Source organism: Teleopsis dalmanni, chromosome 2 (assembly GCF_002237135.1).
Source record: "Teleopsis dalmanni isolate 2A chromosome 2, ASM223713v2, whole genome shotgun sequence".
Taxonomy (NCBI): Eukaryota; Metazoa; Arthropoda; class Insecta; order Diptera; family Diopsidae; genus Teleopsis; species Teleopsis dalmanni.
Window position 1 is genome coordinate 230,680,486 of NC_051847.1, and position 17,760 is coordinate 230,698,245.

At 29.1% G+C, this 17,760-nt stretch overlaps 1 protein-coding gene across 2 annotated transcripts in view; it reads left to right on the forward strand.

The window, feature by feature from the left end:
• Positions 1-17,760, forward strand: part of LOC119673878 — a gene marked incomplete at its 3' end in the record, with an annotated part of 58,110 nt that overhangs the window by 12,299 nt on the left and 28,051 nt on the right.

The following is a 17,760-nucleotide window of genomic DNA, read 5'->3' on the forward strand; positions in this document are numbered from 1 at the left end:
AGTATGAAAATAAATTTAATTTCAAACAAACTATTTCATAAAATAATTAAAGCTGAAAAAAGTTTTTGCCACAGAAAATGTCTTACTGCATTTACGAGTAATGCACTTACTAAGTAATTATTAGTTGAATTAGAATTGTCAGATAAACTGAAATATTTGTGGTTAGTATATAAAACATTAACATGTTAACAATTATTTAAAAGTGATGTCCTGTGCTTACTTCCTTTCTTCCTCTTGCTTAATTCCTTACTCGTCACTGTGTTAAAAGGGTGCTGGAAATTTGGTCTTGGTGTTAACAACGGAGATAATGTCTTCACTGGAAGATATAAAATCCCTACCTTTTCCTCGCCTACTGAAACATGCACGCTTTGGCAAGTTATATTAGGTCTGCACTCTAAGGAATATGTCGGAGTTGTGACTCTGTGGAAGAGTTGGCAGCTTTACTCGACCTCATGAATCAGTGCTCATTAATGGGATTGGACCCTAAATCAAAATTTTTGGGATAAAGAAAAACGTATTACCAGTCTATGTACAACTATTTTATATATATATATATAAAATAATACATTTTATATGCAATATTTGTTATTTATTGAGAACATTTATGGTTCATTCGCAAGTATTTCGAGTATTTTTTAAACTGAGAGCCTAACATATTGTGTGTGATTTTTATAATGTCCGAACATCTCTTTTTCCGCGTTACAAACAGTTTCACTAGGTGAATGTACCACATTCACATTGCATACGTGAAAGTGTTTAAAAAGGAAATTTGTTCAGGTCACACCATTCTAAATATTGGTTTGGTTAGGGTTACACACACTTGCTGCTACTGTAAAATCAATATAATTGGTGTTTATTATCTTTATTCTTTGAAAATCAAATTAAGCACAGTCTAAGGTGTTCACGGAAGCATTTCCTCAAATTAAAACCCATTGACTGCAAACTGAAATAAAAATTTTCAAGGAATGCATAACTGTGTGTATCCACAGAAAAATGCTCATTATAGGAAATTTTAAAGGCTGTTCTTATTTTATTCTTTTTAATTGTAATAACAACCGTGAGTAAAGCAAGTAATTAAATTGAAAAATATTTCCCATTTCACTTCTCCAACCCTTGACTACTTTAGTCGCAAATGAATTGCAGTGTAAATTATCTTAATGCGTCTCTCTTCCATACTTGGGCAATTAAAGCTAATATATTTTAAAAACTCTTACAACGTTTTAATGACTGAGAAATTGAACATTGCTGCAATTACTCCATAGGTTCTTTATAACAATGCCAGATATAAATAAAAGCAAAATGATTCCTCAAGTATTTAAGCCTGTAATATCCACTTAAGTTTTGTTAGAAATCAGATCTCTATTTAAGTGTAGTTTTTCGACTTGATGTGAGTCATTAATAACTTCCAAGTATTTTTTCAATTTTATTTTTTATTTTAATGTTAATTATTTGTATTTCAATATTTTGGATACTTTGATGAGTTTGCATGAGGAAAATATTCCATAACTGCGTTCATGAATAAGACTGCGTTCAAACCTGCAGTGTGATCTGCAGATAATGTATGACTTTATTTTTAATATGTATATGTACATGTACAGATACAATATGTTTATGTGCATAAGTTGCAGTTGCATTGATATCCAATGAATCAAATAGTGGCATTTCTCAGTGTAATTTAATTCAGCTCAGTCACTAGAGATACTCGGCTGCTACTTACACACAGTTTCACACAGTTTCAGAAAAAACAAAAGACATTTCAACTTCTATTCAGATATCGTTATTTGCAATACGCAATTAGTAGCCTCACAATTTCTACTTTGCGTTGAATAAAATTCCATTTATGCCATTGACTTCAAAAATAAAAACAGATCCCTCGAAAGAAATCAAACGATTGACCACATTTCACATTTTACTTCTGTTCTTCTTAGTTTTTGCTAGTGCATTCGTCTTTATTCACTTCAAATGCATGGAATTGTGCATTGCACTTGATTATGGAAATGCATTCCTGAAGACTGTGGTGAAATAGGAATTCTCTCATTTCTAATAGCCATAAACTAGACTAATTCATTTCACATTCACATTTTAAAGCGAACTCTGACTTTATTATATTAAACCTGAATTGGGTCCAGTAGTTTTACTTCTGATCCATAACACAGATTCTACAATTATTTATTACAAATAGACATAGTGATTTTGGGGTAGGGGGAATTTATCGAAATGTAAGGACAACAAAGCGGTGCAAAATAACAGCAACACTAAGAACGCGGTAACTGACATTAACTGTCGCTGTAACATTCAAGAAAAAAAAATAACCAGCATGCTAATAATTTTTTAAATATAAAAATACATTTAAAGATAAACGCGTATTGAATAAAAGATTTTGTAAGAAATTGATAATACAAAAAGAGTTGAAGAGTAGATGTTTAAGATACTAGGTCTTCTTACTGTACTAGGTTTGATACTAATATATTGTTGAAATCACTCTACTCAACTCTACTCTACTATGTAAAAAACGATTGCGTATTATTTTAGCTTGGTGTAGTGACAGAACGTAGCAAATCACAAGAGATTTGCAGAGCAAAACAGCGCGTCGAACTCAATTCACAGCATAAAAAATGCTTCATTGCAAAGCTGTTTGAGTTGAGGTTATTCATCTCAATGCACTGATTTGATTGTACAATATAGATGAGAGCAGCCAAGATCGTACGCAGGAACGCAAGTTCTTTTCGCAACTTACTAAAAGTAACTCGTGCTCATTTGTTTACCTATTGGAACATCTATCTATCAATCTGCTACCGATGACCTCAGATACATTCATAGCCAGAAACACATATTGGAAAAGCAGTTCATACAAAACTGGTCTGATTATTGTGTTAGTGCAACAAAAAGTGTAAATAGAAAAAATTAAGAACTTTAAGATATTTAAATGAGATTTACTATGAAAACTAGAAATAGAAAGATTAATACTCGTACAAAAAACTATTACAGTTTCAAATGCTGATTTACAGTAGAAACGGTAATCAAACTGAACGGATCACACTTGTTAATTCTGTCCGTCACGTTTTCGTACTGTCCGTCATTCTCTGTTCGTCTTTCGTCATTCTCTGTTCGTCTTTTAGTTTATCTCTCTGGACGTGCAACGGAACAATAAGTTTTATTGATGAAATACTTGTGCCGTGCATAGACTCTTGAGGTTTTTATTTATTATTTACTTGTGCCCTCAGTAGCAATTCTTTAATGTATTTCATTTGATACATTTGCACAGAATGCGTAGTATCTGCATGAAGCTTACTATTTTCTGTTTTTGTTTCTATTTCAGTTACTGTTTTATGCCAAGCAGGAAGTAATCTAAATAAGATTTTTAAAAAACAATTTTGGAAGAATGACAGCTTATGGATTCAAAAATGGAGACAATTAAGTTTCCTTATAAAAAGAAAGGCGGCTTAAATTGATCTTTAAGTAGCGAGAAGTTTTCGTTTTTCGTCTTGAGTAGACAATTTTTATATTTAGATTTTAATTATTTTTATAATTATAAATTTGCAAGTTTTATAAATGATCGTAAATTGTAGCTCAAAGCAGTTTTTAAACTATTAAACACAATAATTCAGAGAAATTTTTGTTAATTTTACTAATCATTTGTTAATTATAGCAGCAAATAGCTAATATTTAAACTTAAATATGCATTGGTGTTAAATAGCTATTGGCGATATTAAAAGCACAACATAAAACTATTCAACCAAAATATATATGTACAATATAAAAACGTTTTTAGCAGGTAACCGATAAGATTATTAATGTTACTCGTTTACTAAAGAGTTTTTAATATGCAATCAAACAGCAGTGCCGGTTTCATTTACTTCTAAGAAAAAAACTGAAAAATACAAATAAAAAAAATATTCCGTTCTATAAAGACAAGACACATTTTGTGTAATTTGTGGCCGAAGCAAAAAATACCAAAATTATTCTTAGCGCATACTGGATTTCTTTTTAGCGCTGCTATTGTAAAAGATATATGTACCTATAAATGAGTTAAAGGCAAGTACTTCGTATGTGTTTCTTAAGAGTATAGAAAGAAGTGTTTTTAGTTGCAGATACATGTTTTTATAAGATAGCTATATTGAGATAATTCTTGTAGTGTTTCGAATTTGTCTCTATTTTATCGCATTACATGTCAGATAATCAACTGCCTTAAACAGTGATCCAAAACTCTAAAAATTTTCAGTTTAAAAATATACAAAAATATACAAATAAATTAGTTAAATTTTAATAAATCACTGGAATAGGCTCTTATGTCTCATACGAGAGTCTTACCAGTCGCACTTACCAAATTCAACTAACATTCAACTGTTTTAACTTGTTTCGAATGGATTGGTTAAGCCAGTTTTTTATTAACCTTAACCGTTCAAAACTGATTGAATTTGTGCTCAAAATCACAATAAAATCAAATCTATCAAGCAGTCTTCAGCGACATAACTTGGCTTTATGTGATTTTAATATATTTTAGTCTTATTTGATTTATTTGATTTATTTGATAATGCGTCACTCTTATCTCGCCAAACATGTTTAGATACATTTATGCGTTCAGCAATAGAAAAAGTTTTACGTATTTGCAGTGTTAATTTTGCAAATTGACTCAGCGGCTTGGCTCCCGCTGAATTAGCTTTTGGCCTGAATTAGCTTTTCGAGGCTTGAAAAATTTTTTTTGCAAGGTTAGCTTTGTGTGATGACGGCACACATACTGCCATAAAGACAAAGTTGAAGTTGATGTGATGTGATGTGATGCTTTCAAAGAGGGTGTTTTCAGGCGTTCACGTTAGTTGACGTATTTAACTATTTTCTATTAACTTTTACTTCGCCAAACTTTATGCCGTTTTGTGAAATTTTTCATAAACTTGAAAGTAAATTTTTTATTTCTCAATCATTGTAATTTAATTCATTGAATTATTTCAAGCAGTTAAAACTGTTTAAAATAATTTTTTATTTTTCAAATTGAAAATATTTCAAACAAAATGTGATTTTTGTGCAGCTGAGTTGTTGTGTGATTGTTAGAAAAGTTACTTTTTATAGAAATCAATATGAAACGTTCAATTTTTTACTCACTTAGCTGGAAGTATTGCAAAATTTTTTTTTAATCACCAATAACACAACAAGGTTCGTTTTAATAGTCACGGCAGCCAAAACCTCTATGATCAAAATGTTCAATTTTGCTGTAAATATTCTTCAGCTAGAAATAAATTAGTAAGCGTAGATCGATAGAAATGTATTTAAAAATTATTTTGAATCGAAACCAAATCGAATAAAAAGGAACTAAAATTAAGAAGTCAAATAGAGATAGATTGTCGACTTTGCTTAGAAGCAGACGAGAATTCCAGTCACATTCTCTGTGACTGCCCAGTCTTGATTTGGGCGAGGAGGAGGTCACTGGGTAGAGAACTACTCTCCTCTTCTGACATTAGGACCTCTCAACGGCCGACATTCTGGCTTCCATTCGTAAGGCGGAATGTCTTCTATTCGGTTCCGCTCCATTGGGAGCTGGTACCCTGTTTATTCTAATTTCTTTTTCTAAGAAATAACAAACGCGTTAAAATGAATCCTGTAATGAGGATTTAAAGTATCGTTAAAGAATCATTCTTTAAAATTTATAAATTACTGGATTACTTAAGAAAATTGTTACATTTTAACATAGGAAATTTAACTAAATGATATTGACCACTCAATCGGATTTATATTAATCGGAAATAATATTAATATTTTTAATTTAGTGGAATATTTTTTATTTAAATTCTGATAGACATTAATTTTATATAAATGCAAATATAATTTCATAATATGATAACATAAAAGATAAATTGCTAATTGATAATAAGACCTCATCATCTACATACAAATCCATTTCTAATAATTAATTATACTCTTTGAGTGGTCAGTACGTATTTAAAAAATTAAGTTCACATCTTTTGCTTCCTCAGTAATATGAAACCACAATGGAAATATTGAAGAAACACTTCAGTGAATAATTTTTAAATGCACTCTAGGAAGTTTTAAGACTATTCCATTCAAAAGAAATAATTTTTAATAATTTCGAAACTTTGAAATACAAATAATTTGTTCTTTTTTGTGTATCCGTCAAAAATAGGCGAACATAAAAAACGTTCCATTGATTTTGGAACTTTATGAAAATTCGGGGATACGATTAATGGGAAAAGTTGAACAATTTTGTTTCCTTATTTGAAATGAAATTCGGCGTTCGTTTTATTTGGAAGTGTGGTTCAGTACTTCTGTCAAATGTATCTTGTTTATGAACACTGACGTCAATTATTAATTCACTACAATATATTTTCCACCTTTCTGACCAATGTTTGATTGCGTACTTCATATTTTTTGAGTGAAATCTTATTCGCTATGCTTTCCGCACTACTTACACTGAAACCAAAACATTTCGGTACTTTTGCTTTTATTTGTTTAATTCGAGATTACTTTAGTTATTATTTTTTATGGTTTTTCATATTTTGGTATCTCATCATTTGTTTTTTTAAAGATGCGTTAGTTGCATGCTTAGCATAAGCAATTAATTGAGCTTCTCATGTAAGAAGAGTGAAGTAAAATATGTAATTTTCAGTCCAAGAATTTGTTTCTGCCTTGCTTAATGTTAGCCATGTTGTCTAGATTTCTTAAGCCAAGTAGTGAGTACGCACGCAACGCTTGGCTGAGACCTTTGTTGTTTTATTAAATAACTTTTAAATAAGTTGTATTTATTTTTCTCATTTCATTAAAATTATTCATACGCATATTTTACTAGCGAAGAATGCTTATTATTGTTGAAAAAACAAGCGGTTTGTTAAAAATTTGCACAATAATTCCTGACTTTAGAATTTGTATCTACGTTAATTTATGGCTAAAACTTGTGTAACGTTTTCAAGACACTAACCAGTTCATTGACCTGATTCGCTGCTGGTCAATAAATTTTCACTCTTTTTCTTATTTATATTAAAATTATTGTTTATTAATTTATTTTATGCGTGTGGAAATTTACGATGCTTTAAAGCGGTTTCTTGATGCAAAATTCTCAATCGATTAACAAAACAATTTCAGGCACTTTTGGAGCGATTGTTGTCAATATTACTCAAGTAACGCTTATGCAACTCTGTTTTTTTAAATCCAGAGATTGGCTTTGTTTTTAAAAATAAAAATAAAAATACCTTTTGGATTACATTATTTGTATGTATACTTGGAATTTGAATATAAATAGAATATTTAAAATAAGAGGTAGATACTTGTAAAATAATATATAAAAAAATAACATAAAATAAAATAGGATTTCTTTAAAACCTAAATATTAAATGATATGAATTCAAACGTAAACGGAATATCTACTCCAAACAGGTAGAAAGAAAGATACAAACATTTTTAAATAAATGCCTGCGAAAAATCCTAGATATATGTTGGCCTAACCACATATCAAATGCAGAGCTTTTTCTCTAAACAAATCAAAAAGCTGCTGTAACCGAAATAAAAATGCGAAAATGGAAGACCAAATAAATACCTTCCACGACAAGCTTTGACATGGAACCCATAAGGCAGCAGAAGCCCTGATGCACCGGCTTTAACAACATATATGCAGAGAAGCACCTAACAGAGTGCGGTTTAAGAGAATCGTTGCGGCCCTATGCTCTACTAGGGGAAACGGATACTAAGAAGAAGAAGATAAAATAAAATAATGTCTACTATTATAAAACAATAGTAGATACTTCATAGTATCTTTAAACGAATATTTTAAGTTAAGAAGGGACAGTTATTGCCAATACCACCGATTATAATCTTAGCTATTGAACAATAACAGGTATATTCTGGAGAACTACTTATAACGAAGCACACAGATTGGCTTTCTCGAATACTAGCCTAACTTAAGATTAACAAAGGTATATATTGGGCCAAAGATTGGGAAAATATGTGTTTAGAACTGGGTCTTTCAATAACCAGTATTCGGAGCATGGATCTTAAAGTATTACACAATAAGATTATAACTTTATACAAACGGGATGACTACGATTCATAGTTTTTATTACGAAAACACTCAGCACATATCGAGCGTACTTTTTAAATGTAGAGGCGATCTTTTCAATTGGACGGTAGCAAATTTAATTTATCTAAACGTAATTGTTCTTTGTGTAATCGTCAAGAAATAGAAAATATATGTTATATAATTGCTGATGCCCGATTTTCAGAGAACATAGAGGTATTTTTTTTTTGATAAAGCACTTCTCACCTAAGAAGAAGTTAAAGTCTTGTTAAAAGGTAGCAATCTAATAACCTGTATAAATTAATGAAAAGATGTTTTAAAATGCTGAAGATTAAGTATTGAAGAATTTATATGAATAATATGTAACACTTTTTTGTATGCAAATCTGACACACAATAAATATGTTATTGTCAATGCTGTACGAATTTCTTTGAATCAATAATAAATAAATAATAATGATTCAGATTGAGTAAAGAGAAAAAATAATTAAAATTTGTTAATTGGCTTTAATAAATTATTAAAATTTAGTTTAGATGTTGCTTCAAGTTTTGATTTTGTTGTGAATTAAAAAACGAAAATAAATCACTGGATAATGTTCAGTACTAGCATTTTGCTTGTCAATCTTGCAGTGCGAATTCGTTAGTTTTAGCTTTTTTTTTTTAAATTTATTTTCCTTTAATGTTACTGGTTTGTATCTTTTTCGGATGTGCATAACTGGTCAGGGGAGAAAGTTGTCTGTGTTTGCTGTTTGCTATTTGTTGTTTGTTGTTTGGACTCCGATTAGCGAAGAAGGCCGTTTTTTTATATATGAAAAAATGTTTCTGTTTTGATAAATTACGAATTTCTTCTCACTTTGCATAGTTAATACTAAAATTTTGTATTTCTCCTCAACTCTCAACCGAAAGTCAGTAATTAAAAATATTTGTTATTTTAGTATAAAATAATTCAGAAAATCGCCAAAAAACAAACAAAACAATAAAAAATCGAATTTTAATTATATTCGTTTGTAGAAAGTAGATAGATATTTTGTTTACAGAAATAAATACCGTTTGCCTTAGTTATTGATATTAAAAACCCATTAATTATACTATTATACTCACTATTTAAAAAAGTTAATATTCAGTTTATCTTAACATTAGTAATGCAGGGAATGAGACGTTGGAGATCATGTTTTTGTTTAGATGAAAAAGATAAAGTTGTTTAGCCATGTCAATATATTTGAATAGTAACTAGTCTCACAGTATGTGAAGTACATTTAACGCATATTTTACATTTTATGAAATGAATTATGTCGCTTGAAAATATTATGACCCGTTTGTAAAATTAGAAAACCAACATTTATTGGATACAGAAAAGTAAGTTAACATTGATTTGGTGAAGTTTTAGAATTCTTCACTCATCGATTTATTAACTTAATTTTTTCAAATTAAAAATCTAATAGCATTATTTTAAACTTAATGTTTTCTTGAACTCAAAAAACAACGAATAATAAGTCATCGAAATTGGAAAATTAAAATAGCCAAAATACGAAGGAACTAATAATTACGAACATTATTATTCCAGAGGAAGGTATTTTTTATATAAAAAATATCTAATATAATATGGATTCTTAAAAGTAAGATTATCAAAATTTGTTAAAAAATGAAATAAAATGGTTCAATATTTTAATATAGTACGAGATTTACGAGTCTTTTCATATAGTTTAAATCCAATAATTTTCAATAGAAACCTGAAAAAATTATTAAAATTTCTCTAAAATGAAATTACGTTGTAAATAATTGAATGAAGGGTGTCCAAGCTTAGGCACAACCGAAACTAGCTTTGTATCTGGTTTCAATAGTTGCTTTTTGAGAGTTTTTATATCATTGACAAGGCAAGTACATAAGCCCAATGAAGCATTTTGGTCCAACTTTTGTTAGTAAAATCAATTTTGTTATACTCTTGAAAATATTTCAAATTTACGCAAACCGTTAGTATTGGTTTTACTATCATTATAAATGTATCTTAGACTTAGACTAAAGTGCAGTTAAAATTTTGTGCAACAGCGACTAGTTTAGTTCCGGTTAAGATGTGCACGTAAGCTGTGGTTTTGGCTTATTTATTGAGTTATAAGTGATAATTCTATTTTGTCCTTTTCTGATATTAAGTAGTGTGGTACTGGTAGCAATAAAAGATATTTCAACAAAATTGGTTTTTATTTAAATTACTTTTGACTTGGCGAGAGTATCAATAGATCCCTTTGAATATAATAAAAATCTAATTAATTTTACTGCAATAACATTCTAAGGTGAACTTATTTTGAAGAGTCAAGAGTTATTATCGCCTAATAAATTTTTTATAATTACTGTAAGTCGAACTTTTATATTTGTTTCAAAAATTTACTTAATAAATTTATTGAAAAATTACAGAGAACTACGATTTTGTTATGTTTTTATCATATAGAATCGAAACCACATGCAAGTTAATTCCAAGTGGATCTCATACGTGTGAGTGGTAGTTTATCTAAATTAGGATGCTTTTCTTACTAATGTTTAATGTTCACAATTAATTTCTAATATTTCTATGCATTATATGCCATTTTTGATCCAAATTATAATACGAAAAGGTGCCTTGTGTACTTCAAATTTTATTCTACAACATTTAAATATTTTTGCTCCGTTGGACCGATCGATTGACGATTTGACAGAGAGTTGAAGCAAAAATGGTGTTTAACTGAGAGAAGAAAAATGTTACAATTATTTCAGCTGAAAATCTTTTCTATATATGACAGACATGTGGAAATACATTTCACAAATGCTCACAAAACGTATCAATATTGACAATAGCATATGCTTTTCATTTTTTAAGCCTTCAAGGAAAGTGCAAACTTTTCCAATTTTATGAGCTTCTTTAAAGTACTGCCATTCTTGTGTAATGGCAGTACTATTCATTTAAGTAATAAGATAAACATATGCCTATTTACTACCTGTCCAAATGACAAAATGGCTAAACTTATTTTAATGGAAATATAAATTGTTTGGAGAAGTTAGTTATTACCATAGGCTTACATAAATTTTCTTTCATGAAGATGAAATGAAGTTATCTAACCACATATCGCAAAATAGCGCTTAACAGTTGTACGGGACAAAACTTTAATTCATTTGTATTGTAAAAATGGAGTCAACCAATAAATTACTTCATTAACCTATTTATAAACTGTTACAAAGAAATAAATTTCCAAAGTGTTATAAGAAGATTCTAAACATTAACCCACTTTCTGGCTTCATTACATTACATTACATGCTAAGCACAACTTGGATACATTCGAAATGGTACAATCAGCGAAACTGGTCCTGCCTGTAATAACTGTAATTTCTATTTAATATCGCACACTTTTGCAATGTCAGTCGCAGTCAGACATAATCAAATTCATCCGCAACGGCAGTTGAAAATGCCTTCTAGCCGCAACGCATGTGCAAATGTGGCAGCAACTACTAAATTGTTACAACGACCATGGCACACTTTTCGTTGCAACATGACCACAAGATAAAACATTCCAATAAGCTGAGAAACAAATGTTCAAATACCTCAGAAGTTTGTCAAAATTTATTGCTAACCTATAAGCCGGAATAGTTTCTTTCTTCTAGTGCATTGCTGGAACTGCCTTGTTGGTGTAGCTTTGTTGCGTTGATGCCTTGTTGCCATAAGTAACCCAAGCCATTGCAAGCACAAATAAGTGGCATCATTTAAAGACGTTATGAAAGCCGTTAGATTTTCTTGTTAGTAGCACATTAGTTCAGGCTTCGCTGGCGATCGAACGATTCCAATGACGCTGCTAAATATCAAACAATTGCAGATCCGAATCAAGAAAAAGAATGCTTGAATAAAAACTCGTTTTGCAACTAGTGGCATTCTTGGATCGCAGCTATAATGTGAACTGCTAGAATATTTCTGCTAAATGTTGCTGTCCGTGCTGCGCCTAGCAATTTTCTCGACAAGAAAAATGTAAGCCAAATAATTTGTTAGACTGCATTTTTCTAGGTAAGTCACTGAACAACGCTGTAGTCTCACTATTTATTGATATTTAAGTTAGAATATTTATTGTTCAAACTAATTATTACATATCAACTATTAAATTTATGAGAGACATTTTCTTTTTGTAAATATTCATATTAGTAAATCTAAGTTAACGGGTTTTAGTGTTACTAAAGCAAGTAATCTTTAAGATTTTTTTCTTTTTTTAAATGCAATCTAGTTAAGATTGTAGTATTTAGTAGACCACAATGATGACACTGTGGCTTAGAGACTTAGAATATTAGAATGAAGTGCAATTGTTCGATTAAAAATAACAAATACATATAGCATTTCTTAGTTAGGACATAAATAGTGTCAATTGCTTTAGTACAAGTATTTTGTTGGATATCATCTGCAATTAAGTTTAATAACCCCATTTTATATCAATACCTACACATCTAACGATGTCAGTTATAAAGATTTAAAGATGAGGTTTCAACGTGAGTCCATCGCAGATTTCAGTAGAAATAATTAGTATATATTTATTAAATACTAACGAAAGTTAAAATGCTATGGCTTTCTGAATTATGAAGTATTATTAATCAAACTAAATATATCAATACTATTTAACACCTAAGTCATTAACTAACTCGTTAATTAACTTATATGACTTATAAGTTATTAACTTATGAAATTGTAAATTCCTTTTTACGTTATTGGTTTTTTTCCTATATCAATCAAGAGAAAAGTATTATTCTTTGCTCGTATTATAAAGTGAATTTTGTTTTACTTACAAAAGTTTTTCGATTATTATTTACTACACTTTAATTAAGCTTCTGCTATTGCATTAAATTGCGCCCTTAAACATTTCCCACAGTGTGTATTTCGGCTGTCAGCGCTCCTGGAATTTCTTTAATTCATTTGCATGCGTTTAAGTAAATATTTGAAAAAATGTTACTGCACTCGATTTGAGAAGTGTTATGCAAAAATCAATTGACCTGAATTCAAATCACGTATTTTAGTATTTTTGTGTTTTTAATTTCTGTTCAAATCAAAAATCTTTTCAAGCATTTTGACTAAATTTCGACTAAATTTCAACTCAATACTAAAAACAATGCAAGCGAAATGCGCGTTCTGCAGTTTGTTGGATTTGACCATAGGAATTGCTTTTGGTGTGCAACTGCCGTGACGTTGCCGCAATTGAACATGTTGAGATACTTCGCGGAGGGCGGGCAAGGCATCAATAGTTGTTTCGGAACCATACGCAGTTGTGGCAAAATAAATTTGCCAGTTAGCAAAATCCATTAAATAAATTTCGATTCAATTTTGCACAATTTTTGTTTAGTTTATTTCTGTTGGTCGTTTTTCAAAAATAAATTTTAACTTTAGGTAAATTTAACTTGTATTTTATGGGTTTAAGTTGGTCAAATTATTGAATTTCACAAAATAAACTGCATTGAACTGTTTTTTTTTTCAGTTTGTAATTTGGCCTTTGGGAAGAATTTTCTTATACATATTAATTTTCAGCTAAAGTTTGTTGTTCTATCTTGCAATTTTATTTACACAAAGAGTTCAATTCTTTTTTAACACACATGAATATTTCAAAATGACATATTTAGTAAGTAAATATGAACGAAATTAATAGAAAATAAAACTTATTATTTCATATCAGTTTGAGTAATTTATTCAGTAATTAGTTATAAATAATTGAAGTAATTTATGTTGTTATAAGAAATGCTTAATGGTTTTGAAATGCAGTGGTTCGTTCGTATGTTTCGGAATCTAAAGCAGTACAGATACCAGTCCATAAAATCCATAAATACACACGAAAGTAAAACAAGCTTCTCAATAAAAGTATATGGTAGTTGTGAAAACTCAAGGTTAACATGTTCGACCTTTTGCCACAATAGAACGGCTAGAAGCGCTATTCAAATCTAAATAAATCTCAATTTCATGTCAAATGCAATCAGTGTGTGAGTTAACGTCGTATACGAAAAATAAACCCATGTATGAACAATTGCTTTTTCGCTCATGCACTCTAAATTCAGCATTATGAACATAGAGAGGTTTAATTAATGAAAATTCATTATTATTATACGAACTAATTTCTAATAAAAATATTTAAAAAATTTAATATTCCTTTCTAATAACAATATTAAGTCTGATTAAACCTAATATATATAATATACATACAATTAATAATTTTATGCTTTAACTCTATATGCTTTCTACATCAAGTTTACTTTAATTTTTAATTATTACATCAATTTGTATATTATTTTTTACAGATTTTGGAAAAAATTATACTAGTTAAAGTGAACTAAGATAGAAATTGTTTGCAATTCCGGCTTTACAGGAAAAAATCAATTCAATAGTTTTATAAGTCAAACATATTGTGAGTTTAATACGATAACACAGTTGAACATTAGGGTGCCATTAAGGTATATGGGCAATTTTTTTTTCGTAAAATCGGTTGACGGCGCCCCCCAGATCGGTTCATTGGAAGATTGGAAAATAATGATTTTTTCCATAAAATTCATCTTTGATTGCTTATATCTCCGACATATTTAAATTTACATAAAAACTGTCTTCCTAAAAGTTATAGATCTATTTAAAATAAACAATTCACTCATATAAAATTTTTCTGTATTTCCAATAGTTATTGAATAAAAGCAAATACAAGCTGAAATCCCTCTATTAAATTTAGGTAAGTTCAATGAATGAATTGTCTACTAAATTTGCTAGAAAATAAGTCCAATACTTGTATAGTTATATACATAAGTGAGTTTCTGTATTATTCATTGGAATGCGAAGTGAATTTTAATTTAAAGTGATTACATTAAAAAGTGTACAAGTCTGAAAGCCCAAATGTTGAAATATTTCAACGATTTCAGAAGTTTTGGCCGAAAATAAACGTTGATAACTTTACAGTCGGCTTAGAAAATGAAAAAGTAAGAAAATCGTTAAATATGGATGATGTGTTACGAATTACAGGTTTCCTTTATAAGATTCGTAAGGATAACCAACCAAGAGATGATTATAAGGAACTTCTGGAACTTGCATTAATGTTTTTAGGAGAAAAGCCGAACTGTACCATAAAGTATCGACCTCCTGGAGCTATACATCATGCAAGATGGATAGTGAAAGTCATGCATGTATTAAAAATATTTTTATTTAGGAAAGAGTTCAAATTATCTACAGAAGAAGAAAATACTCTTTGCGATATATGTATATTTATGACTAAAGTGTATGTTGAAGTATGGTTTAATGCTTTCTCATCAGTCAAAGCTCATTTTCAAGAGCTTTTTTGGACTTAAATATATCACCTGAGACAAAAAAAAAGATGGTTTCAAATTTGAATATAGATAGTGATGACAAGGAAGTCAGGAGAGTTTCAATAGATCGCGCAAAAATAACTGAAGGTAATAAGGATACTTTGCTCCAGCAACTTTAACTAAAATAATAAAAATTATGTCGGACAAACCTAGAATTAGTACTTTTTTATTATTAGAAAGATTAAATTTTGGAAATCTTGAATTTATTTTAAATTTTTTAGAAATATTAAATTTTTTGTAAAGCTGAAGCGGACAATTACATTCATAGTACTTTCAAAGCTAGCAATCTAGTGACTTCAACTTATTTTTTGTTTTATTCAAAAACTATTAGAAATACAGAAAAACTTTGTATGAGTGAATTGTTTATTTTAAATAGATCTATAACTTCTAAGAAGACAGTTTTTATGTAAAATTAAATATGTCGGAGATATAAGCAATCAAAGATGAATTTTATGGAAAAAATCGTTATTTTTCAATCTTTGAGGCTCTTGGGGCACCATTTCCACTTATCCAATTGAACTAAAATTTTACACAGATTATTTTTTTAGTAAAATGAACCGATCTGGGGGGTGCCGCGGGCAATTTTCCGACTTTCGAAAATTAATGGCACCCTATTGAACATACTTCAAAGTGTAGTGATATATGTTAGGTAAATAATAAAATACAAATCGATATTAAAGTCTAATTTGATTTTAAATATATTCATTTAATATTATACAGTAGAATTAGTAAATTAAGAGATTAAGAGTGTTTGATGTTATTCTCATAATAATATGACATCAATAGTTTCATATTCCTTTAATATGTCATTTACGAATATTTCTTTAATATTAGCTTACCTTTCAACTGAAGTTTTCACTTTTAAAATTAATACACTTGATTCTGAGCTATACTGTTTTGGTGAACAATATTAAATTTTACACCGAACACCACCTCAGCCTCTCCCTATTTTGCATATACGAATGCTGTAAGTGTTCACAGGTTGTGTTAGTTTAAAAGTTTTGTTAAAGCTTTTGAAAAATAATAAAATCCGCTTCTAAACTGACACATATCTTAACTTGCACTTATTCAGGCACATTCTTTTGAAACGTTTACTAGAAGGACTCTTTCTTTTAACCTCACCTCCGTCTATGGTACTTGTACTCTATGAAGCATACGTGTAATTTGTAAATATGTAAATTAAGTGGACTACGATGCAGGTGACTTTTAGTATATAAATTAATTATTAAAATAAATAATGATCTGATCGTTTGAGGCATTTGAATAAAATTAACACACCTTTTTCTGTTAGCTAAAAGACATGAGCTAAAGACAAAGAAAAGCATGACTCTTGACTTTTTCATTTGATTACTGATTTTTATAGTGCGTGACTGCTTAAATTTGCTTCTAAGCGCCTTTCTAACCATGATTTAATTGTAAATATAATAAAAAAGCCAGATATTAAATAAAAAAAATCTAAATAAAAAAGGCAGATATTAAATAAAAAAACCTAAATATTATCTAACCTTAAGTAATGAAGTCGAAGTTTATATATATAAAATCTTAATTATAATTATACATGTCGTTGTTGAATACTGTTACTTCTCTTAACGCCATTTCCATAATTCATATTGTCGTATTTAATTGTTTGCATCAGGTATCTTATGCTTTCAGATTGTTTATGAATCTTTGTGTGAGGTGTAGAGATTGGTGAATTGCGACAAAAAGTTGCTTTCACTCGATGTTCATAATTCATACATAGTCATCGTCAATGTGCCAATTACCAATAAATAACATCACAGATTTATAGCACAAAATAAATGAATAATTAACGATGGTAAGAACAAAGGAAACAACATTAACACAAATATTCTTTTAATTACGAAAATTAAAAGAAAAGTGACGAAGAGAAATCTTTAAATATTTTAATTACATTTGTTAAGTATAGGTACATAGTAAAAATTATTTACAATTCATATTCTAAAGGCGCGAAGTAATTATTTCATCAAAAACATATGTATATTTTAATAGTGTATAAAAATATAAAAGTGAAGAAGAAAGTACATTTTAATAAATAATATTAGTCTTCATTTATCATTTTTAACTTATATTATTGTAACATTAATATACGAGCCTTCAAGAGATTTTATAAATTAAACAACTATATGAACGTAACAGTACTACTGTAAACATATATTGTAAATTTATTTTTACACAAAATCTCTTCATACCACCACATACAATTTAAATGGATATATTAAGTTTTCTATTTTAATTTCCCAAATTTTACAGTCATTCACATTATGTTATGTTACGTTAAAAATATGTAAACTAAGGTTTTCTTTAAAAATTTTTAAACCTAACGGTATTTGTATTCGTCAAATATTATTTTATTACTGACATTGTCTCTCTACTAACATTAATTATAAAGCT